This window comes from Ailuropoda melanoleuca, chromosome 18, assembly GCF_002007445.2.
Source record: "Ailuropoda melanoleuca isolate Jingjing chromosome 18, ASM200744v2, whole genome shotgun sequence".
NCBI classification, from domain to species: Eukaryota; Metazoa; Chordata; class Mammalia; order Carnivora; family Ursidae; genus Ailuropoda; species Ailuropoda melanoleuca.
The window spans coordinates 12,812,117-12,837,948 of record NC_048235.1 but is presented as its reverse complement, the minus strand read 5'-3'; the positions used below and the strand labels follow the sequence as shown (position 1 = coordinate 12,837,948).

At 44.0% G+C, this 25,832-nt stretch overlaps 1 long non-coding RNA gene across 1 annotated transcript; it reads right to left on the bottom strand.

The window, feature by feature from the left end:
- Positions 1–14,820: 14,820 nt before the first annotated feature.
- LOC117797102 lies at positions 14,821–20,211 on the bottom strand. Its single transcript, XR_004621983.1, has 3 exons — positions 20,129–20,211; positions 19,041–19,214; positions 14,821–16,197 (listed from the first exon to the last, which is right to left on the bottom strand). It is a non-coding gene; the product is annotated as an uncharacterized LOC117797102 (long non-coding RNA).
- Positions 20,212–25,832: the final 5,621 nt, after the last annotated feature.

Below are 25,832 nucleotides of genomic sequence, written 5' to 3'. Positions count from 1 at the left end.
GAAGGCACAGAAACTGATCCACAGCAGCTCTGGACTTAATTCCCTGAACCCTGAACACCTGCTAGGGCGTTTCTTCTCTGGGCCACCCAGCACGCTAACTGGGCCAGGACAGGTTCTCAGGGAGTATCACTGCGGCGGTCCCGAAGGTCACCAAAGTGATTTAGGAGGACTCAGTGTGGCCTGCTTCACGGTGAGGCCACACAGAACTGCCTGTAATGTGGCCCTTGGAAAGGAGCTCCGGGTGGCTCACTTGACTTTGCCCTTGCTCGAGCCCAGCTGACCCTGCTGGCTCTCCTGGCCTCCCTGTGGGACTTGTGGAACTCCAAATGGGTTTCACATTTTTGCCAGAAGCCCCTAAAGATAAGGCATAGTTCTATGAGATAACATTCTCTGAATTGTGAGTCTTAGCTTAACTCTTGGCAAAAGAATGATTAATTTTCATTCCTTTTAAAAAACTTTTAGTCATGTAATTGCCAACAGTTTGTTATACTCTTGGCAAGTTTAAAACACAGTCAAATAATTTCATCTCATCAGGGCAGAGCCCAGGTCCAGCTTATTCACCTCTGCGTATCTAGATCCTGGAACAGAGTCAGGCACCTAATCGGTTCTCGTGCATTTGAAGAATGGAGGAGTCTAATTGTTTTTAAAAGAGCGTATTATATTGACTATGTCATACAATTATCTGAAGTTCTGGAGCTGCCCTGGAAACAACTTGCCCCATGCAGAGTGAGTCCCTTCGGAGAAGGCTCCGACTTAGAGACCCAAGAATAGCGCACATCATATCCATTGAACTGCTCACCCCACTCTCAGCTCTGACACTGGCCCTCTGTCCATCATGCCCCTTCCCACTTTTTGTCTAGCAAACTTATACTCACCCTTCATGGCCTGGATCTGGGAGGCCTTTGTACTTTCATGTTCTCTTATTGTTTCATTCATTACAAAGCAAGTCACAGTGCAGTGTAATAATTTTTTTGCAAGTGTTCTCCAACCAAGGTGCAAGTGAGGCAGAATGGCAAGATTGTGTCTTCTCATTTTTGGAGTCCTCAAACAAAGTCTGGAGCACCAACAAAGTCGACCACAAAATAGTTGACAACTGGTGAATAAAAGAATGAATTATTGAGTGAATTAATGAATGAATGAACCAATGAACAAAGTGAAGAAGTTAGGACACTCCAATCAGATGATCCCCCAGAGTTTGGACAGAGCTTCTCATAGCAGTGAGGGATTGGAAGAGCCAGGTACAGGAAGGTTTTGGAGAAAGGAACAGGTTTTGACAAATGACTAGCTGTGTGACACGGGATCCAGAGGGCAGGAGTTCCTCTTTCAGCATTTCAGCAGGCCCCCTCTTTAGCCATGAACAAGAGGAAGTAGAACAGATGGGAAGAAAGGAAGAAAAGATAAATTGGCTCTGTCTACACCATGTTTAATTTGACTTTTCAACAAGACTAACACGCACGTGTACTGTCGTTTTCGTAGGCTTGGAAGAGACAACAGAAGGGAGTTCAGAGCCTTGAACACCCAAGATGCAGCATATGGAGGAAGAGGAAGAACCCCAATCACCATTTCCTCCTTCCCACGCCTTCTGAGTCCGATCTGCCTTTGCTTCTGAGAAATGGGCAGTGGGTGACAGGAGGAGGTGAAAAAGAGCTTTCAGAGGGAGGACAGGGTGTTTGAGAAATCCCCTTCCTGGGAAAGCCTTGCTTACACCTCTCTTCTCTCTCCTGTCTTCCTGCTGCTTAGGATAGTCTGGCCTCAGATCGGGGTCGGGGGACAAGTAGGAGCTGAAGTTCTGCCACATCCCAGAACTAGCTGGTGCCCAGAAGCACCGTCCACTCCCACAGTCAGTGACAAGGGCCAGAGGGACAGGATGGGGGTGGGGCAGAGAGGAGGAAGGGTAGAAAAAAGGAGACAAGGAAGCCATTTTGCCTGCTCTTAAATGAAAGGAGCAGAAGGAACTCTGGAATCTTATCAGAGTTCAAACCACAGTCCATCTCAACAAAGTAAGAGGTATTTGGGATCAAAGCTCCAATGAGTAATAAACATTATTTCCCTGGACCACTGCTGGGAATCTGCATGAAGTGTAGCTGGCTTCTGGAGGAGGATTTGAGCATTCCAGGATCCAGGCTGCTCTCTGCACCTGAAACCCTAAAACTAGCCCCTCCCCACCTGCTGTCTGGTATCATGACATGCACGTTACACACGGTGTCTCTTGTTTATTGCAGGCGACCGAGGAGCCTAGAGCATAAATGACTTGCCCAAGGTCACACAGCTAGGAAAGACAGAGCAGGTCAGTATGACTCTGGGGGAGAAGCCCTGGCTTACTTCACCTGCCCTAGCCCCATCAGTCTCCGCCAGCACTCTCTCAAGCCCCCACCCCAGAAACACGCAAGCAAGGCAAAGCAGGGAGCTTGCCTTGCAAACAGCTTCAGACATTCTCTGAGGAACCCCCCACAGGCTGACACTGTTCCTGGAGCTGCCACTGATGACCCCATGACCCCTACCACATGGCCTCTATAAGCTCCTAAGGAGGGACACCATGCTTACGGATGCGCATTGTGTAATTACCTTGACAAATTCAAGTTTTTTAATTTGGGGAACTGGTTCGCAAACCTGGCTACTCAGAATTACCTGAGGAATTATTTAAAAGTATTGATGTCCAGGCCCCAGCCCTGGAGATTCTGACTCCTAGGTATGGAGGGGGCCCAGGTGCGGGTAGTTTTAAAAAAACTCACCAAGTGATTCTAATGTTCGACAAGAAATGAAAAATACCCAAGAATAAGAAAAAAATGTGATGAAAGAAGAAAAATGTGAGTAGAAATTAGGGCCTTTTAAGAATCCTAAGGGAACATAAATGGTTTGCACAATTTGAATGTTAGAATTCATCTAGATTAGGCAATTCATTGTATTCTGCCACGTTACAAAAAAAACGTCTTAGTCAGTAGACTGGAAGTTCTTTTGTACTTTATAATAAAGATCAAAGTAATAAAATCAGCTAGAAAATGGCTTCAGTTTTGAACCAGACCATAATGAGAATGAACACTGTCCCTTCAGTGAATCACAAGTTACTTAGAGCCCTCCTCTGGATTGTTACCAACTAATCCTAATGAGAAATATCTACAGGCCGAACAGGAAGCAGGCCCACAGTGCAGCCAGAACACAGTATCTGGGAGACGACAGCCCGAAGAGCAACAGGCCTTGTTTGAAGCCACAAGATATGACATGCTGTGGGGGGTGAACTTCAATCTGCCTTTGGGGGAAATTGTCTCACCCGGTTTACATATCAGCTTGAACTAAGAAAATCAAATCTAACAATTAAATGACCACTGACTGACTCTATGTCCAGCAAGGACCGGACAACTTAGCATTGGGAGACTAGCGTCACTGAAGTTTACTGTGCAAATACTCAATGCAGGGATTTTGTATCTTGAAAGGTCGGACCCGTTCCTTTCTAGGAAAAGGCCATCCCGAGTGCTCTCAGGCACCAGCTCAGTGCCACAGGCATAATGGAACTGCTGTTGCCAGGAGGACAGAGAGGATAGAAAGGGCCAGCAGAGCCCTTGGAGACTGCATCTGAGAAGCTTTGAAGGTCGCACATAACTATCCATGTGCCTGCTGGGATGGAACGTAAGAATCCTCTATAAATGTGGAATGTCCCTACCCCAGCAAAAAGCGGCTACGCCAAGGAAGTGTGGTAGTGAAATGTTAGTCATCAAACCTTCAGACCCTGGTTGGGTGGTGGGAGGGAGAAGACGAACTTTTTTAGAGCTTAAGAACCATGAAAGCAACCATAAAGGGCAGCATAAAATTTTTTAAACTTCTATATGTTAAAAACTAAACAAAGTGAAGTCAAATTGATTCCCAAATGACAACAAAAACACACTAAAAAGAATTACAGTAAATATGATAAATGGCAAAAATCCTTAATCTTAAAAAAAAACCATTTGAATCAGTAAGAAAATCATTAAGACCTCAGTAAATAAATGGATAAAGGGCACAGATTACTATATACAAATGTTTAATAAAAACACAAAATAATTCTATACTATATATAAAATATACATGTTATATGATATATATATATAATTATTCTGTAATTTCATGAGTAATCAAAATTGCAAACAGAGAAGATCTTATTTTTGTCGCCTACGTTGGGGAAGGTTGTTTTTGATAGTTGTAGTGGGAAGATGTCGGGGGTATTTCCCCAGTGGAAGTCCACCCACCTGACAGGACACATCAGGGAGAGAGATGTGACCTGACCACGCGGAATCAGTGTATCCTTCTGAGAACAATTTGACACTATATATAAGAATCTTGGAAATAGGCATAACCTTTAATCCAGCATGGCTTTTCAACTGTTTTTCCAAATTATTTATGAAGTAGCAATGCATGCACATGTTTAAAAAATCAAAAGGTGCCAAAGGGATGATAATGAAAAGCAGCAACCCCATGCTTTGTTCTTTTCAGTCCTCTGGGCTTGATTCCAGCCTTACAATCCTAGGCTTGATCTTTTAGCAGTTTTTTCCCCTCTGATATTTATCTCCATATTCTGTCCATAACCATTATGTTCACAACACTATCTCTTAACATTTTTAGACAATATCTATTGACTTCTTGGGCCCACTGCACCTGTCTTTTCCTCTCCTGTGATTCTTTCGCAGGTTTTAGTTAGGGTGATCACCAGTGTTTAGAATATTATTGTGTCGACATTGTTTACTTTGCTATATTATCTCCTCTCTCAACAGCTATTTATTTTCCCTGAGTTAACAGTTGTCTTGTTTTTTTTTCTCACTTACACAGGTTTCTGTATATTGTTGACCTTAAAAAATAAAACTGTTAGTTATTTTACCAGCAAAAATGGGTCCATCCAGGAATAGCAAAGAGTTGCATTTCGTGATATGCAAGCTATGGCAAAACCACGGGCAAGTCCAGAGAACAAAGGAGGGGAACACTCTTTTATAAAGGAGAGAGGGGAGTTGGGAGGGGCTGTTATAAACAAAAATTTCACTGGAGTAAACTGGGAGTTTGGAGTGGCTTCTCATTGGCTAAGCAATGACAGTCTCTCATTGGCTGGGCTGTTGCTGGGCAAAGAGAGAATCTTTCTTCCACCTGCTGGGGTAGTAAAGTATAGGCCTCTTCTTGTTGGGTGGGCAAAGGGCTGCAAAGAGTGGTAGTGCATGAAAGCGCCCCCTTCTTGGCCCCATGACCCCATGTGAAATGAGGTTTCCTTCGTTCAGTTTCACAATATTGACCCTTACTTATTTCCCAGGGCTCTCTCCCATGTGCCATACATGAACGTGAGCAGCCGCCTCTGTGACAACATGATATCCATTTTACCAAAACACTTCACATCCTACGAAGCTGTGGACTAAATGTCACAGGGCTCATGGAAAAAAATGTTGAAGACAACTTCACAAAACCTGTGCAACTTTATAATCAGAGCTGTAACAAAAGCAACAATTGGTACCTTCACTGAAAATTCAGGTGGGTAGCTCAGAAAGGCTGAAAGCTTCTTAAAAGATGTGAAACAGAAATGGTGGCGGACGGATGGGCACTGAGACAATACAGGTAGAGGTGGAGTTCTGAGCACATTTAAAATTCTTCTTAAAGTTGAAAAGGATTCTGGGAAGATGATGATGGCAAGATGACAGTCTGCTTTTTTACATCTTCCTGAATCCCCACATTAACAAGGCAGGACAACTGGACAGCAAAATCAGCAACTCATGGGCAACATTTACAACAAAATGAGGTTACAAAATATCTTCAAGAGCCCCAAGATTCAGGTGGATGGGGACAAACGACCAGTGCCTCTAAGGCCTGCATCGTGTCAGTGCTTGTGAGGGAAGAAGCAGACAGAAACAAGGGAGCATCTCATGGACCTAAGAACAAGGTCAAAATGGTCAATGCGCATTCACTGAAAAGCAGGAAATGTCAATTTGAAGTCAACAACTGAGTGGGCTTTGGCCAATCCAATGGGGGAGTGGTGAAGTCTATCCACTATGTGCCCTTGAAACTGATGAGCCAGGGCTCACTTCTAGGACAAGACCCAAACCTGAGGAGTTCATTCCGAATCCAGCAATGTAGGGACAATAGAAATGAGGGAAAGAGAAGGTCCAGATAAGCATGGCAGGATAAAAGAGTCAGGAATTCTAAGAACGCGAGCCTCCATATTTTTAATATTTCATGAAACCAAGAGAAGTGCTTATTATATAAAATTTTAAAAACTATCCTGAACCACATCTCCTAAAGTGTAGAAAAGCCAAGTTCATATAAGAACATGAAAAGTACTGGGGCACCTGCGTGGCTCAGTCGGTTAAGCGTCTGCTTTCGGCTCAGGGCATGTTCCCAGGGTCCTGGGATCAAGTCCTGCATGGGGCTCCTTGCTCAGCAGGGAGCATGCTTCTCCCTCTGCCTGCCGCCCCCCCGATTATGCTCGCTCTCTCTCTCTGACAAATAAGTATATAAACAAATAAAATTTTAAAAAATAAATAAATGAAAACATGAAAGGTAGTAAAGTCAAATCCCACACTAAGGTATCGTTTTGAAATGACAGGAGCAGAACAACAGTGCGACAGTCAATGAAAGTATGCTAGAAAGGCCTGATCACAAAGAATCAAACCAGATTAAAACCATCACTTCCTATTTCAAGATGAACTAAAATACATGAAGAAAATATAAGATATGAAAGAATAACATAAATCAAATTATGTAAACTAAGCAAGGGTTGAACTCAAGAAAGAATAAGAGACAAAGAAAAATAATTTGAGAACTGAAATCTAAACTAGATGGAACAAAAAATTTATACAACAGGTAATACTTTATGAGGAAGAAAAAGTTAAAAAGGGAAAATTTTAAAAATCAAAATTAAATTAAGAGCTTAAAAGATTCAAGAGAAAGTGAAAAATATTGAAGATAGATGAAGAATATGAAACATACAGTAATAGGAATCTAAGAAGAAAATGAAAGCAAAGGAATGGGACAAATATTAAAACTACAAAGCAAATTAAAGAAAATAAATTAAAGGAAAAATTGACAGTGTAGACTGAAGGAACACCTCACGTACCTGAGAATATCAACCAGAACTGTGACTATAAAAAGCAGAAGTTACTGGATTTTAAGACAAAAAAAAAAAAAAAAAAAAAACCACCCAAAAAACAACCCCCCCACACACAAAAACAAAGAAAAACCCTTAGGTATCTAAGTAAAAACAAAGTAATTTATAATGAAAAAGACTTTCAGACACAAAACTTATGACAGAGGAAAATAAACTAATGGGTTTGTGACACTAATAGAACATGTGAGCCAAGGATTTTATAACCAGCAAAACGGACTCTCAAGTATGAAAGGTTCGAACTGTTATCATCATGACTGAATTTAGGTAACACTGAGCCCATGAGTCTTCCTTGACGAATCCATTAGAGAACACGCTTCAGACAACCAACATGGTCAGGGAATTACTGACATAAGCCTGGGAACGGAGTAACAGTTACTGTCCAACAGCGGAGAGAGCGCAGCACGCTGTGGCTTGTGCTTTGACAGCGTAGGCACAGGGTAACGGTTTTCCAATGGAGGTAAGGTAAATGGGGGGCATATTCCCTCCCCCCACATTAACTGTTATCAGCCATCTTCTTGGTGGTGGGATATTCGGATTGCTATTCTGAGACTACTGTGCAAGTAATGGAACTTAAAACATATGAGTCGAGATGGGATATCCTAAGTCTATCACTCCTGTATCGAGAATAAGGATTCTCCGTGTGGAAGAAAGGAGATGCAGATAAAAACTGGAGGAGATTAAATAAAACCTGTATGTCCTGAATGTGAATTTGAAGAATCAGTAAAAAAGTCTTAGAGATTTTATCTTTAAATATATTTTTTTCTAACTTTGTCTGCTACAGACTTAGAAGCAATTACATATCCAATAACATTCGTCGCGTCTAGGTTGTGGTTTTAAAAATACCACTTTCCACTAAATCAAACCAATGTTTCTTGAAGAAGAAGTTGGTTACATGTCATCTGAAATACACATCAGGAAAAAAAAAAAAAGGCAAGGAAAAGCCTAAAGAAAATGCGGCAAAATATTAGCAGTTATTTCTGGGTATTGACCTTCATTTTCTCCTTTATGCTTTTTGTATTTTATAAATTTTCTATAATGAATTAATGATTGAAAAAAATTGACCTCTACAATAAAAAAGACAGCAAACAAAATTATGTTATGAAAACCCACATATAAAAATAAAATAAATATATTAAAGCATATGTTTTAAAAGAAGATCACCAGGTAGCCAAAGAGAGCAATTCAAAATCTTTCCTAAGGGAGCCCTTCTCTGAGGTAGTTGTGCACACATCGGTGTCTCTTGACAAAGATTCCTTAAGTCTCTAGGCCGAGAGGGCCTGGGACCACGTTGTGAAATGTGCAGCCCCGGAGGCCTGGGCGAGACTCAGCTCTGCCGGCGGCTCTGCTGCGAGGCCGCAGTGTGACGTTCTGTCCGCTCTGTCGGGGAGCAAGAGAACGCAGGTGGGGCCAGACATCAGCTTTCACTCCAAATGCTTATCCCTCGGTTCCTGGGGATTGGGATCTATAGAAAACTTCCTTCCAGAAGACATAGTATTTTAAATAAGCATGAAATGGAAGAACGCACCTCCCACCTGAAGTCTGCCAACACGGGCAGAGAATAATCCTCTCTCTTCAACTGAGGCAGGAGGTTGGCACCGCCGTCTTCGGGAAAATGCTTTCATCCGACCTATTATTTCCCAGTGGGTTTCAGCGACCGCAGCAGACGCCCGCGGTCAGGGAAGTGAAGGCACAAGATCGGCTGCCTAAGAGAGAAGTGATTTAGACCCCAATTTTCTACGCCAATCAACGATAAGTTGCCTCGATTTCCCTCCCGCAAAATGAGGCCACCTCACTTGTCACTCATTTCCCCAGGGCTGCAGTGACAGTTAGGAGGTGCTTATAAACACCCTCTGGGCTCTGGGGGAAGCGGCTGTACAGGCAGAAGGGGTCACACACGCACAGCTGCCGCAGCATGCACAGAGGGGGGCAAGTTCAATGGGGGGGGTAGTCTTAAAAACACCCCGCGGCGCCGTTGCTCGGTTGTGGCAGGTGTCGCTCAGGTCAGTGGGCGCAACGGGCTGCGAGCGCGGGCTGCTACGGCGCAGGCGGCGGGCTCCCAGCAGGCTCCGCGGGGCCTGGGCCGGGCGTGCACGTGAGCCGCCGGCCGGCCATGGAGACCCGGCCACCTCGTTCGAGGGGCTGCGCCCGCAGGAGAATCACCTGGTGATTTTGAGAAAAGGTGAACTCCAGGCCGTGCCTCCGGAAATGCTCACCGGGTGACCTGGAGCTTGCCCAGGGACCTGCACGTCGGCGAGCAGACTCGAATGTGTCCCCCTGGTCTGAATTTCACAGCCTGAAGGTTTGTAGTGAACTGACACCTCTGAAGGCAGAGAGGGCCGGGCCTCTCCAAATTCTAAATTTTGCTTCAGAGTGGACAGTGGAGAGGCCACAGGAAGCAAAATTTTCTGGGGCCAACTCCACATCTCCACATCACTATTAAATACAGTCGCTCGTGTACCCGGAGCAGCAAATGGTAGCCGGCTGAGGTAGTCAGTTGGAGTAGATAAATATTCTGTATTCATGCTGTCTAATATGGTATCCACTAGCCACATGTGGTTACGGAGCACTTAACATGCGGTTAGTCAAAACTGGGATTTAAAGTAAGTGTCTAAAACGTTGAAAAAGAAAACTAAAGCTGATGGCATCACAATTCTGGACTTCCAGCTCTATTACAAAGCTGTGATCATTAATATAGTATGGTACTCACACAAAACAGACACACAGATCAATGGAACAGAACAGAGAAGCCAGAAATGGACCCTTTACTCTATGGTCAACTAATCTTTGACAAACAGGAAAGAATATCCAATGGAAAAAAGTCTCTTCAACAAATGATCTTTGGAAAGCTGAACAGCCACATGCAGAAGAATGAAAGTAGACCATTTTCTTACACCATACACAAAAATAGACTCAAAATGGATGAAAGACCTACATGTGAGACAGGAAATCTATCAAAATCCTAGAGGAAAACACAGGCAGCAACCTCTGTGACCTCGGCCACAGCAACTTCTTACTAGACACATCTCCAAAGGCAAGGGAAATAAAGGCAAAAATGAACTTCTGGGACTTGATCAAGATAAAAAGCTTTTGCACAGCAAAGGAAACAGTTGACAAAACCAAAAGACAGCCAACAGAATGAGAGAAGGTATTTGCAAATGTCTTATCAGATAAAGGGCTAGTATCCAAAATCTGTAAAGAACTTATCAAACTCAACACCCAAAGAACAAATAATCCAATCAAGAAATGGGCAGAAGACATGAACAGACATTTCTCCAAAGAAGACATCCAAATGGCCAAAGACACATGAAAAAGTGCTCAACATGACTCGGCATCAGGGAAATACAAATCAAAACCACAATGAGATACCCCCTCACACCAGTCAGAACGGCTAAAATTAACAAGTCAGGAAAACAACAGATGTTGGCAAGGAGGCAGAGAAAGAAGAACCCTCTTACACTGTTGGTAGGGATGCAAACTGGTGCAGCCACTCTGCAAAACAGTACAGAGGTTCCTCAAAAAGTTGCAAACAGAGCTACCCTGTGACCCAGCAATTGTGCTACTAAAGATTCACCCAAAGGTAGAGATGTAGTCTGAAGGGGGACCTGCACCCCAATGTTTATAGCAGCAATGTCTACAAGAGCCAAACTGTGGAAAGAGCCCAGATGTCCACCAACAGATGAATGGATAAAACAGATGTGGTACATATACAATGGAATATTACTCAGCCATCAAAAATTGAAAACTTGCCATTTGCTACAACGTGGATGGAACTAGAGGGTATTATGCTAAGAGAAATAAGTCAATCAGAGAAAAACAATTATCATATGATTTCACTCATGTGGAATTTAAGAAAGAACGCAGAGGATCATAAGGGAAGGGAGGGAAAAATAAAACAAGATGAAATCAGAGAGGGAGACAAACCATAAGAGACTCTTAATCAGAGGAAACAAACTTAGGGTTGCTGGAGGGGAAGGGGAATGGGGGATGGGGGTTACTGGGTGATGGGCATTAAAGAGGGCACCTGATATAATGAGCAGTGGGTGTTATATAACTGATGAATCACTGAACCCTACCTCTGAAACTAATAATACATTATATGTTAATTAATTGAATTTTAAATTAAAAAAAAATAAAGTACAAAAAGAATATAAAATAATTGTTTTGTTGTTCATTAAATGCTAAAATGATGCTTTAGAAATACTGCATTAAGTAAAATATATTTAAAATTAATTTCACTTTTTTCTTTTTCCTTTTTTGAATGAGGTTACTAGAAGTTTCCCCCCTCCCAGGGCCCAAATTATTTATTTTCCTGTTATCCTTGAATTTGCCAGAAGGAGGATATTATTTCTTTTCATATAATCTGCTCATGAAAAAATATTCTGAAGGCAGTAGGCCATTTGGCCTGGTTTGAGATTACTAGAAGTTTTTAAATGAGTCATGTGACTCACATTATATTTCTATTGGACAGTATGCTGTCTGGGTTTTAACTGAGAATTCCTTGATCTTGAAGTGCGCGCCTTCTGGATAGTACTGGTGGGCCAAGAGTCCCTTCTTCACTGCTGTCACAGCAGCGTGACTAAATCGTAATGGCCCCTCTAGAGAAAAGAAGAGACAGGCTTGACCCAGCTCACTCATTAGTCCAAAAAGCCTGTTAGATATAAATACCCTCACAATATGGAGAGTCAAAGGGTATAAATCAATTAGTAAATGAAAAGATAACCGAAACCACAAGGTCCAAAGCCTGTGACCACAAGGGGCTACAGAGTAGCTCTGTCTGGCGTGGTCTCCTACCTATTCCCACGGGGAGGGAAGAATGGGGAGATGCAGAGACGGGATGAGGGAACTGGTACCTCAGCTCTAGAAAAGGCAAGAGCAAATGGGGGCCATCCCACTTTCTCCCTGGAGGAGACCTTGTCCCTGACACAAGCCTATCCAGTCAGTCCTATCTGCAGTGACTGGAAAATACATTTTGGAAGAGTTTATTTTTGTTTTTGATTTTTTAAATTTAAAGTCATTACATTCTTATTCAGGTTCTTTTATCACGGGCCCAGATGCCAATGACGATTCGATGAAAGCACTAACAAAATTCTTTTCAAATGACAGAAGCAGCAGAGATAAATTTGTAGGTTATTTTACACCTAGAGAAAAGTGTAAGAAGAGATTCTCACCTTGTTAACTAAACTAGAACTGAAAATAAAGATTCAGAAGTGTCCTGCCTTCCTGGCTGCTTTGGGTGCCATGGTGCCAGAAAACTCTAAAAAGATTCTAACACTCCCACCACCCTCCATCTTTTTGGTGAGCTCGCTGGAACTCCTCTTGCCGTGCCTCCTGTCCTAGCAGTTTGAGAGACACCCGCCGCACCCCGACAAGCTCTCTGCTTGAATCACAAGATGCTGGGGGTCAGAAGCCTCAAGTCAGTGGCCCAGGTGACTTCGCGGAGTGACCCACGTTGTAAGAGGCAAGAGCTGCAGTTCCTAGCAAATAACCACCACCACCGCCACAAAAAACACAAACAAAAAACCCCAAACACAAAATAAACAAAACCCTCAACTTTTCAACGCAAAGTTCACAGCACCTTGTCAGGCCTCTGCTTTCAGGTGTGACCTCATTTTCTCAGCCGAGGAACTGGACCAACTAGAAATTTTATTAAGTCGTAGAGAGGGAGACTGTACTTGCCCTGCTCAAATCAGCTAGCTCGCCGGACAGCACTCAGGGGGATCCATGGCCTCGTGTCTCCTCGCACTGAGTTCTGCTAAGTTGAAGGTGGCCATCTAGTTTAAGCAGCAGTGCATCAGAGAAGTCACAGGCATGCTCCAGAGTCACATACTCCAGGTGGCAATGAGCTATTCCTCAGTCATGTGGGTCACAGGCCAAAGAGTCTCCCAATTCCGCCATTTTTGTTTTACTTACTGTGGATTTTCTGACAGGAAATGGGAATTTGGTTGATAATTACCAGGCGTATAGATAAGGTTTCCTCATTAAAGTCTCATAAAACTGTGCAAATAAATCATTGCAATTGGAGAGAGAAAGAAAATCTTCTGTTTAGACTTTTCCATGACCATTTAGTCCAATTTTTTTTCCTCTTCCCGCCCAGTGACTTTATTTTCAGCAAGCATAGGGCTTGATAATCAGAGGAAAGAATTTAGAGACCTCACAGAACTTTTCTGATTTCAAGTTAATGGCTTGGTATGTCAAGGCCAGGCCAGGCCTGGCAGAATAAATTATGGGAGTGCAGCTGAGGAAACACAGCAGAGGAAACCCATGTAATACATGTCTGCAGATAGGATAGAAACATAAATAAATACTACAATTTCGAGGAGATCCAAGGGGTCCATTTTGCCTGTCCCAGAGATCAAAGCTGTTCGGGTCACAGGAGCAATGACAGTCCCACGGAGACTCCACTGGAAATGGGAAGAGACTACCCTCCCCCATCCCCCTGCAGGGGTGTGTCTTCCTTCTCTGAGCTTTTCCACCAGGCTATAGGGAGCCCTGTGCAGTGCAGTTTCTTTCAGAAGCTCCTCTTCAGGCATTTGTCAACTCGGCCACAGGCCTGGGGGCTTTCTGAATTTTTACCACAATTTCTCTGGTCCCAAGTCTCAGCTTTGCAAAAATCTTTTTTCTCCAGAGCCAGTCTGACCAGCCAATCAGAAACAATGGTGTTACTGGATTAATAGCTGTTCGCAATGGCCTTCAAGGTTTCACCCCAGGTTCCTGAGAAATATCTGACCCTTGAGATGTTACGAACTTTCCCAGTGGAGCTGGGGCCTGCAGCCTACTTCTTGATCAGAATGCCCTAGGAGAGCGGGGACAGAAACGCACTCTGAAGTCAGCTACTAATTTCAGACTGAAATGACCCCAGATTATTGCATACACCAAGTTATTAAAATGAAGAGACCCAGGGCAGATTGCTGGGTGGCAGGATGAATGACCAGCCCGGTCTGTCAGGGACACGGGGCTTCCAGGACCTCGGGCCTTCGGTGCTCATTTCGATATTTTCTAAGAGACTGGAACATTGGTTAGACAGCGACTGCCAAGGGCCCAACCATAAAGATGCTGATGGAAGTCTCTGAGCCTTCTTCCTCACCCTGACTGCAAGTACAATGTACCCACGAGGCTCCAGCTGACAGGCTCACGTGCCTCTAAGTGACTCTGTGACTACAAGTTATTGTCTTAGTCTGCTTGGGCCGTAACCAAATGCCAGCCTGGGGGACTTAGACATTAGACATTTACTTTCCCACAGTTCTGGGGGCTGGGAGACCAAGATCAGGTGCCGGCCAGTTGGGTTTCTGGTGAGGACCCTCCCCCTGGAGAATGGCCACCTGCTCAGTGTCCTCACACGGCCTTTCCTTGAGAGAAAGACAGAAAGCAAGCTCTCTGATGTCACTTCTTATAAGACACTAATCCAATCAGATCAGATCTGGTTTGACCTCAATTACGTCGTTAGAGGCTCCATTTCCAAATACAGCTACACTGGGGGCTTCAACATATGAATCGGGGGAGACGCAAACATTCAGTCCCTCATAGTTGTGTCGCTCAAGGAGGAACTGACCAATTTTAAATCCCCATTCTTAAAGATCCATTGAGAAAACGGACATGACCANTGTCACTTCTTATAAGACACTAATCCAATCAGATCAGATCTGGTTTGACCTCAATTACGTCGTTACAGGCTCCATTTCCAAATACAGCTACACTGGGGGCTTCAACATATGAATCGGGGGAGACGCAAACATTCAGTCCCTCATAGTTGTGTCGCTCAAGTGGAGGAACTGACCAATTTTAAATCCCCATTCTTAAAGATCCATTGAGAAAACGGACATGACCACTCTTGGTAGAGCAGAATGGCCTGGACAAGTTGCTCATTCTGTGATGACTGGTGATGATGGACTGTCAGGATGACGTTTTCTCTCTTCTACTGCAAACACCCATTTCCTCCTGTCCAACTTTTTAAGTGTGCTTCCCAATTAACGCCTTTTGTACGCTGCTTGTCATCTGCCACCTGTGCCCTCAAATGACTCCCAGAACAGCCTTCCCCGGACCCAAACTACCCAATCGTGCTGCCAGACATCCTCTGCCTCGTGCTCTGCCCTCCTTCCCCTCTGCCTTGTGCTTGGGGGCTGCAGCCAGAAGGGTGAGTTGATGGAGAGAGAAAAGGCAGCGCTCTGGAGTCAGGGCCACACTCCCCTTTTGTTACCTGGCCCACATTCCCCTTTTGTTACCTGGCCACGCCTCCAGATGGCGCTGTCCCGCACATTGACGCTCTGGGCCCAGAGAGTTCATTTCCGTGTAATTGTGGAAAGCCTCCAATTGCCCAGATAATTTTATTCAATTCCCTCTCAGTCTTATCTGATAAGGAAGTGTGGCCTATTTTCCTCTCTTCTCAGAAGTTTTCATGTGCTATGTCCAAGTACTATATTCAAGGAGTTCTTCCCTGAAGGACTCTGCAAGTGTCACCAAGTACAGTGTGGAGGACCTTGGGCATCATCTCTCCATTATCTGGATCTATCTTACCTTCTCTCTCTAGTTGAAAACATCCAGGCAAAAATAGTCCTAAATCTAAGTGTCAAGAGCCCAGCATGAGTCCCCTCGCTTACCTGAATTTTCATGGAGGTGACTGTGAGACTATTTTCGTAGGTTTTGAAGAGATACATTTGGGGCTTTCATTATCTGCCATGTATTAAATGGATTCCTTCCCTCTGTTGAGGGTTGTATGTGACACTGTAGAGGGATGATCTGTGTTCACCCCAAGTAGCTTAACTATCCAGGTAAAGTACCGCAACCGAGCGCCGTGCCCACCGTAGAGAACATTAGTTGAATGACTACGTGACGATCTGAGGCTGCCATCCACTCCCGCATTTGTGCTCTTGCTCATACTGACTGTGAGTTCAGGACTGAGACACTGGGATGAGCTTTGAAGAAGAATCCAAGCAGACAGGAACTGCTGGCTACTCGTGGGAAGCTGTTTGGCATTCCGGGAGGAACTCTGGTTCTTCTGTGAATGCAAGTCGTACCCTGTGGACGCTGCTGCAGGGGCGTAGGCTTTCAGCACACACAGCCCGTGGATACGTGTGCCTCCACTTGGACCACTGCAGTTCAAACAGACAACAAGGCCATTCGAACCTTCAAGGCTAGCTGTGTCTACACAAACACCTACTTGGTTACATAAGCACTACAATTCAGTCGTGGGAATAAGATTTTTCGAAACTTTAAAAGCTCAGGAAGGGAGACAAAAAGAGCAACTTTACAGCAGACAAACCTGGCAAATGCTGCTGTAGCCGAGTGACCAAGGTCAAGATCAACAGTCATGTATTATGCTGAGACGTATCCTTAACATGATGTGATGAAAATGGCACAGTTGTGACCTTCCTTTCAAAAACCTACCACCTCAGACTAATCATGAGAAAAATATCAAATAAATTCCAATAATGGGAAATCCTACCCTAGGCCTGACCCATACTCCTCAAAACTGTCAAGATCATCAAAAAACAAGGACAGTCATGGGGCATCTGGGTGGCTCAGTCGTTAAGCGTCTGCCTTCGGCTCATTAAGCGTCTGCCTTCGACTCGGGTCATGATCCCAGGGTCCTGGGATCGAGCCCCGCATCGGGCTCCTGGCTCAGCAGGAAGCCTGCTTCTCCCTCTCCCACTTCCCCTGCTTGTGTTCCCTCTCTTGCTGTCTCTCTCTGTCAAATAAATAAAAAAAATCTCAACAAAACAAAACAAAGACAGTCAGAAGCTGCCACAGTCAACGGGAGCCCAAGGAGACAAGACATCTAAATATAAAGTGAGATCCTGGATGGGATCCCAGAACAGAAAGAGGATATTAGGTAAAAACTCAGGAAATCTGAATAAACTATGGACTTTAGTTAGTAATAATGTATTGATATTGCTCATTGATTATGATAAAGATACCATACTAAGGTAAGATGTTAATAAGAAGGGAAATTGTGTGACGCACATACATATTCCTGTATACTTGGTACTAACCATTTGTATGCTCTGCTTCACTTTCCTGTCAATCTAGGACTATTCTAAAATAAAGTCTATTAATAATAATAATAATAATAATAATAATAAAGCATATATAAGGCAGTGGAGCTGGTTTGTCAAGGTGAAGGAATGCATCAAGAATAAATAAAATACTTTTTTTTAATTTGTTGTTCCTCAATGGACCTTGAAGGCATTATGCTAAGAGAAATAAGTCAGACAGAGAAAGACAAATACTGTATGACCTCATTTATATGTGGAATCTAAAAAATAAAAAAAAACCAAGCATACAAACTCACAGATACAGAGAATAGATTAGATTGGTGGTTGCCAGAGATGGGGAGCAAGGGGGGTGGGCAAAATGGGTGATGGGGTCAAAGGGTACAAACTTCCAGTTATAAGATAACTAAGTCTTGGGGATGGGATGTACAGCATGGCGGGAGAAAAAAAGAATAAATAAAATATCACCACCATACTCTTCAACAGGGAAACTGAGTGAACACTTAATAATCCTATTAAGTTTAATGTTTCTTATTTTATGTAATGTGTAAAATGGTGCTTTAAAATCATAAATGAAGAAGTCAGACACACAGGTCCCATACTGTATGATTCCATTCACCCCTAATTTCCAAAGTGGGTAAGTCCTCCAATAAAGAAAACAGATCAGTGGTCCCCAGAGGCCACGGGGACGAAGGAAAGGGGAGTGACTGCTGATAGGCCTGGGCTTCCTTCTGTGGTGATGAAAATGCTTTGGAACTAGACAGAGGCACTGTGAGTGTACTGAATGGTAAGATGGTCCATTTGATGTTAGGTGAATTTTATGTCCATCAAAAATAATTCATGATGATAAAATAATTTAATAATTATGAAATAAAAAAATTTAAAGAAAATTAATACGATACTAGAATAGGGATACGTAAATACTCTGCTTTTTGTTTATCTGCTATTTATTCTTTGTCGGAATGTTAATTTAGGACTACTGTCAAACTGCAAATGACCAGCTAGAGTATAAGTCATTTGCCTGTGGGAAGAAGTCAGGAAGCAATTCCTAAGTCTAAAAGGGTCTGAGCCCAGAACCAGGTTTGTGTCCGCGGATGTAGTCAGCCAGAGGACCGGCCCGACGTCCAGCCCAGCCCCGGCTCCGCCCGTCAGTGATGGCGAGTCTTCAGCAGTAACGTGAAGTTCGTGGTGCTCACTGTCTTTGTAAACCGAGAAAAGAAAGCCAGGGAGGAAATTCCGAGTGCTCTCAAGCAAAACGAGCTCACCGGCGGCGGCGGCGGCGTGTGTGAATCTCGGCAGGGGTGAGGGAGCGGAGCGGGAGAGCTGGTGCAGGGGTGACCGCCGGCACTCACCCGCCTCTGGCTGTGGCCTCCCGTCACCCCGCCCAGGGAGCCGCGTCCTGCTGCGGGTGACGTTTGCAGGGCAGGGGCGCTCAGCCTGCGACTGCAGGGCCTGGGGAGTGGCAGGTTTCTAAAGGACCAGCTGGGATCGAATTTAACCTGGTGCCGGGTTTCCGCGGCTCTCCGGCCCTTTCCAGCAGCCTCTCCAGAGGAAGGCAAGGGCTCTGCTGCGGCAGCCCTGCTTGGACAACCAAAGACTGCAGCGTGGGAAGGGCGTAGGGGAGAGGGATGGGTGCTGGAGAGACTGCAGGTGCACCGCTCCCTTCTCCTCGGCGCCTGTTCCTGCCCAGCTGATCTGGGTGACAGTGGACGGACCCCAGCGGGAAGGTCACTCCACGCCTGACAGGCCCGCCGCCAGTCTGCGGCAGGAGGGAGCTGTGCTTCCCACGCAGGTACTCGCCTGCCCCATGGGACCATTCCAGGGGAGGCGCCCAACACGACAGTTCCTGCCTCCCAGACTCTCTTCCATCCTAACACATCACTAACCCATCTGTCCCGGAGGTAAAAGCAAAGCAATGCCTCCCCACGAGTGGCCGCGATTACCTGACTCAGAGCTCCCCCTTCTGTCACTCCGTCTAAGCACCCGCGCGGCCATCGGCTGAAGCAAGCCTTCAGGTTCAGGTTCAGGTTCAGGTCAAGAGCAGAGATGTAGGATCTCCAGCGCCTTCCACAGTGACAACAGATAACAGGAAGCATGGCAGAAACGGAGTCTGGCACCTACACAGAAACCGAGGGAACAGTATTTATAACTCACCTTATGCAATGTGCCTCGGAGGCTCGTAAAACAGGCACACGTGACAAGCCGCTAGATACTATTCTAGACTTAAAATGGCAATGAGTTACAGTCAGATATGGAAGCTAGAAAATGTCAGCCCTTTAAAGTAATGATAATAAAAAAAGCTTGAACATTTAACATACCTTTCTCCTAACGTAAGACAGCATAACAGGGTGGCATCTTTTAAATATGGCTTTCCAGACATTTGTTCATTTATTCATTCAACAAACGTTTGTCACATGTTTAAGCTGTGCAGGATTAAGGAGGTGGTGGGAATACAGAGATAAGGGTCTCCTGCTGCCCTAGAGCGACTCAGCCAGGCAACACAGAAGCGAGGAACTCCAGCCGACTGTGAAGTACCCTACTACGGGATATATTCCCGATGCTACGAGAACACAAAGGGGAAGGATCGAGTCCTCCCTTAGGGGTTAGGGAATGTCTGGAGGAGAAGGGAACCCACTGCTGAGCCTGGAAGAACCTGACCATGCACAACAGGGGAGGCCGAGGCAGCCCCCAGGCCCTGGGGATAGGAATACCAGACCCCAGGAGGACCCCCACGGAGCCAGTCCCAGGAACCTCAGGGAGCTCTGCTGGATCGCCTGCAGACTGGAGTCTTCAGGGTCCCAAGAGTAGTGGTCCACTCTCATGATAGAGTGAGACTCGGTTCGGACCCAACCCCACCACCAGTTAACCGCCCCACCCCCACACACCCTCAACCCCCAACTGCACACACATTTTGGCGTAACTGCTATGCCTCTTAGAATCTGAGAGGTCTCAACAGGACTCAAAGGTCCCCAGGTCCAGCAGACAGCTTCCCAGGGGCCAGCTAACATCTCAAGAGGAAAACTCCACCCACCTCTTCCAGGTCTTCCAGCTTCACTTGGAGGACCTTCTCTGCACTTTTCGAACTCCGCTCCTTCGGTCAGTACCATACCTCCCATGACAACGTGCTTACTGGGAAACACTGAAGTGAGAAAAAGTGGGACAGTGTAGAGAGTCTCATTTTTTATGAAGCTAAATAAATTCAATTTAAAAATGTTACTCAGTCTAGAGGCGCCTGGGTGGCACAGCAGTTAAGCGTCTGCCTTCGGCTCAAGGCGTGATCCCGGCGTTGTGGGATCGAGCCCCACATCAGGCTCCTCTGGTATGAGCCTGCTTCTTCCTCTCCCACTCCCCCTGCTTGTGTTCCCTCTCTCGCTGGCTGTATCTCTCTCTGTCAAATAAATAAAATAAAATAAATCTTTAAAAAAAAATTAAAATGTTACTCAGTCTTGACAGCACGTTTCCCCTTCTGAGAGGAGGTAAGCAGTGTTGTGTGTCCTTTATTTTGTAACGTGACCATAATATAGAGAACGGGATTTTTTTAAATGCCTTTTCATGACAAAATTATAATTTGGGTATTTGTGCCAAGCTTTGTTTTTATTTTGAATTGTCATTAGTTGGTGAAATCTCAAGTCTGGGGAGCACTGCATTGGTTGTCTGGAACTAGAGTCATGGACTATCTCTCCACGTTCTGTCCTTCCTTGGTCAAAAGTAGACGAAGCCTCAAAGTCGTGAGGTACTTGGACTATTTCTCAATTTCCCCTTCATTCTTGGTCAAAAGTAGACGAGGCCTCTGACTAAGTCGTGAGGCACCTGAGATGCGTTCACACAGATGTTGGCTAGCACAGCAAAGGCTCCACCATAGGAACAGTGTGAGCCTAAAATCGCAAAGGCTTAATGCAAAACCGAACTGACTTCTTACTGGCATTACACCTCCAACGTGGGTCAGGAGGGGGCTCCACTCCACGGGATCACTCAGGGCCCCGGGGCTGGTGGGAGGCGCTGCCACTTTGTAGCTGCAAGTGGGAAACGGGTGGCCTCCAAAGACGCCATGAAACATGAGGAGAGGCCTGGGGGTCACTGGCGGCTGTGATGGCCAGGCCTAGAAGTGGCAAATCTTGTTTCTAACCACATCTCCTTAGTCAGCCATGGAGGCCCAGCCTAAAACGAGAGGATTTTCAGTACACACTAAATGTTTCTGTTGAACCGAATCTGTAGTGGGAAAAAGAAGCTGAACAAGTAAATAAGGACAAGACTGCAAAGCCTTTTGACTTCCAGGTGAAGGGGTTAAGACCCTGCCCTAGGGGCATCAGAGGACCAAGGGAAAGACCAATGTTAAAAGTGTTGCTTTAAAGAATTTAAGCTAATCCCAGCACGAAAGACAGATTTCAAGAGGCCCAAGAGTGAGGAAGACCAGTTTACAGGGTGTTGTGACAGTCTTGACATTTGTAATAAGAGCTGTGTGTCGTACAAGGAGAGTGAAAAGTAGAGCTGAACATTACATTTTCTGTAGAAGATTAATTACATGGAACGTCAGGACTGGAAATCCAGAGTGCGGAGTCAAGAAGTGATATGTGAAACCACGAGAGCCTGCCAAGGGAAAGAGGAGAAGGGTCCGCCCAGAGCATGGCTGCCCCTTGGCAAGCAGGGCCTGATGGAGCACGAGAAGTTGGCTCCCTCTGGGGAGGTGAGGGCTGAGCAGGCAAGATTTAGATCTGGGCATTCTCTATCTCTCTCTCTTTTAAAAAAGATTTTATTTATTTATTTGAGAGAGAGAGATAGCATGAGAGAGTGAGCACAAGCAGAGGGGAGGGGCAGAGGGAGAGGAGATCCCAGGACTCTGGGATCAGGACCTGAGCTGAAGGCAGTCGCTTAACAGACTGAGCCACTCAGATGCCCCTGGGCATTCTCTTTCTGGAAATTCCATATGCAAACTTAGGATGAGAAATAGAGGGACTGAAAATTAAAGTCAATATTTTTATTTCTGTATAAGTCTGAGGCTTCTGTATTTTCCAATTTATCTGATATGAAGATATGTTACCTTTATGAGATTAGAAACTCCTGTTTTTACTTTAAAAAGGGAAGAAAAAAAGTCAAGTTAAAATCAAGTTTCCATCTCCATCAACTGTAAAACCAATCATTCTTCCCTGAAAATCACACACATTTTAGTCCTGTGACTCCCATCCTGGCACACAACTCCTGGGAACCCAGCATCCAAGGGAACTGGATATGACGGGTTTGCATGGGTGACTACGTCACAACATACACAGTCATAAACACACACAGCATTGCTATGGGCAAGTCAATGATTCTGTCAGTCTTTATCAAATCACTCTCTGACCCATAAAGTGAATTAGACTTACTACTGAGAATAGAAAACATCACATCCACCGCATGGTCTGAGAAATTTTCCTTTTCTAGTCTTTCCAAACTCTCTCCTTAGGCCACTCACCTCTGATCTTTATTTCATGAAGCTACTCTTTAAATGCCAAGTGCAAAATGTGAGTTACGAGGCGCAAGACAAGTGTAACCTGTTCAGAATATAAATGAACAAACAAAATTCTCTTACTGCTATTAAAAAAAAAAAAAAGCTCAAAGTACGCGCTATACTGGCAGAGTTAAGAGCCTGTCTACACATACAAAGGATGACACCCTATTAAAAACACAGGGTTCTGCTTCATGTTTGAAATTCTCAATCCATGGGTCACTTTTGTAGTTTCCTATATCAACACCCATGATAAACATGAGTGATTAAAAAAAAGAAAAAAACAGAACAGATCAGCATAGTGGTGAAAAATACTGACTTCCGAAGTAATCAGATCGGAAAGCAAAACCTGGTTCTGTCACTCAGTCAGGAGTGACTTTGGGCAAGTCACTGAGTTCTCCATGCCTGTTTCCTAACCTGTGAAACACCAACAACGCCCCCCACTGTATGGGTCTCCTGCAATTACTGAAAAAAGATAAGCATGTTAAATACTCAGCCCCATGCCTCACACATAGTGGGCCCTTCACTATGGAGGAGCCCTCCTCAAAAATTTCCTTGTAGATGAGAAAGTGAAGCCCAAAAGTTTCAGTGACAAGACAGGACTCAGCGCAGCCAAGCTACCCCTACGCGGCTCTGATTCCCCGAAGCTCCTGAGGCTTGCTGGTAGATAAGCTCTTTCACACTGCAAAAAGATTCCATCAGTCTTGGACGTGGGCAGTGGGGATGCACAGTGAGCCTGGAGAGACCACGGCACCAAGAGCAGCAGCACGGCCAAGACTTCAGCCAACCCTGGCAGAGCAGTCAAGGAGCAAGACAGTTCTAGAGATGCCATCATCAGCCCTCTGGTGGCACGTGCCCACTGCTCCGGACACTAGGGCTCTGTCATACGGGGGATTCAGCCGTTCCAAGGCCATGGCTGAATAGCCTACTCTTCTTCCTGCTTCTACTTATCCAAGGCTTCCACTAGCTAGGGCTCTGCTCACTGCCTTTGCTCTGCTTCTCTAAGCTTCCCAGAAGGGACTACAGACATGGCAAGCACCAAAGGCATTTTACATGTAAGTAAAGCACACTCTTTATCTGAGAATTAGGTCTCTCTTTTTCACAGTGGTGGTGGTGCAGGAGCACGGCTAAAATATTTCTGAAGTTATTGATCTTCAGTGAAAGCTGGAAATATTCAGATCCATAACACAGGAATACAAAGGATTGTAAGAAACTACTATGAACAGTTATATGACAACAAGTTGGACAACCTAGAAGAAATGGATAAATTCCTAGAAACATACAACTTACCAAGACTGAATCATAAAGAAATAGAAACTCATAACAGGCCAATTACTAGTAAGGAGATTAAATCAGTAATCAAAAACCTCCCAACAAACCAAAGCCCAGCATCAGATGGTTTCCTGGTGAATTCTACAGAACAGTTATAGAAAAATTAATACCAATCCTTCTCAAACTCTTCCAAAATACAGAAGCGGAAGGAATACTTCCAAATTCACTTTAGGAGGCATTACCTTGATATAAAAACTAGACAAGAACATGATAAGAACAGAAAATTGCTGGCCACATCCCTGATGAACACGGATGCAAAATTTTTCAACAAAATTTTTCAAACTGAACTCAATGATACATTAAAAGGATCACAGACTATGATCAAGTGGGATTTATTTCAGAGATGCCACTGAGATGTTTCAACATCTACAAACCAGTTAATGTGATAAAAGCACACTAACAAAACAAAAGATAAAAACCATAGGACCATCTCAATGGCTACAGAAAAAGTATGTGACAAAATTCAACATCCTTTCATGATAAAAATTCTCAATAAATGGGTATAGAGGTACCTCAGCATAATAAAGGCCATATTCGCAAGCCCATAGTTAAAACCATACTCAGTGATGAAATACTGAAAACTTTTCCTGTAAGATCAAAAACAAGACCAGGGTGCCTGCTCTCACCACTTTTATTCACCATAGTACTAGTAAATTAGCCAGAGTAATTAGCTAAGAAAAAGAAATAATCCAAATCAGAAAGGAAGAAGTAAAATTGTCTCTATTTGCAGATGACATGATATTACATATGGGAAAATCTAAAGACTCCTTCAAAAAACTGTTAGAACTGACAAATGATGTCAGTAAAGTTGCAGGACACAAAATTAATACACAAAAACCAGTTCCGTTTCTATATACCAACAATGAACTATTACAGAAATTAAGAAAACAATCCCATTTACAATAACATCAATGAGAATATAATACTTAGGAATAAATGTAACCAAGGAGGTGAAAGATGTGTACACTGAAAACTAAAGACACTGATGAAAGAAATTAAAGGGGACACAAATAAATGGAAATATATTCTGTGTTCATGGATTAGAAAATTTAATATTGTTAAGATGTTCATACTGCCAAAAGCAATCTATGGGTCCAATGCAATCCCTATTAAAAATTCTAACGGCATTTTTCACAGAAGTTTTTTAAAAATCCTGAAATCTGTATGGAACCACTGAAGACCCCAAATTAGCAAAGCAATCTTCTGAAAGAATAATCTAGAGGCAGCACATTTTCTAATCTCAAACAATATTACAAAGCCATGATAATCAAAACATGCGGTGTTGGCATAAAAACAGACACATAAATTAATGGAGCAGTATAGAAAGCTCAGAAATAAATCCATGCATATATGGTCAATCAATTTTCAACAGGACAGCCATGAATATACAATGGGGAAAAGATGGTCTGTTCAGTAAGTGGACAGCTACACGCAAAAGAATGAAGCTGGACACTTATCTTACACCATACACAAAAATCAACTCAAAATGGGTTAAAGACTTTAACACAAGACCAGAAACTGTAAAACTCCTACAAAAAAAAAAAAAAAACCCAGAGAGTAATAAGCTCCTTGATGTTGGTCTTGGCAATGATTTTTTTTTTCTTGACATGAAAAGCAAAGTCAACAAAAGCAAAAATAAACAATTGGGACTACATCAAACTAAAAAGCTTCACAACAAAGAAAACCATTGACAAAATGAAAAGGCAGCCTATGGAATGGGAGGAAATAATTGCAAATCATCTATCTCATAAGGTGCTAATCTCCAAAATATACAAGGAACCCATATAACTTAATGCAAAAAAAATAATAAATAAGCAACCCAACTAAAAAATGGGAAAAGAACCTAAATGGACATTTTCCTGAAGACATACAAATGGCCAAAAAATACATGTGAAGGTGCTTAACATCACCACCTCAGGGA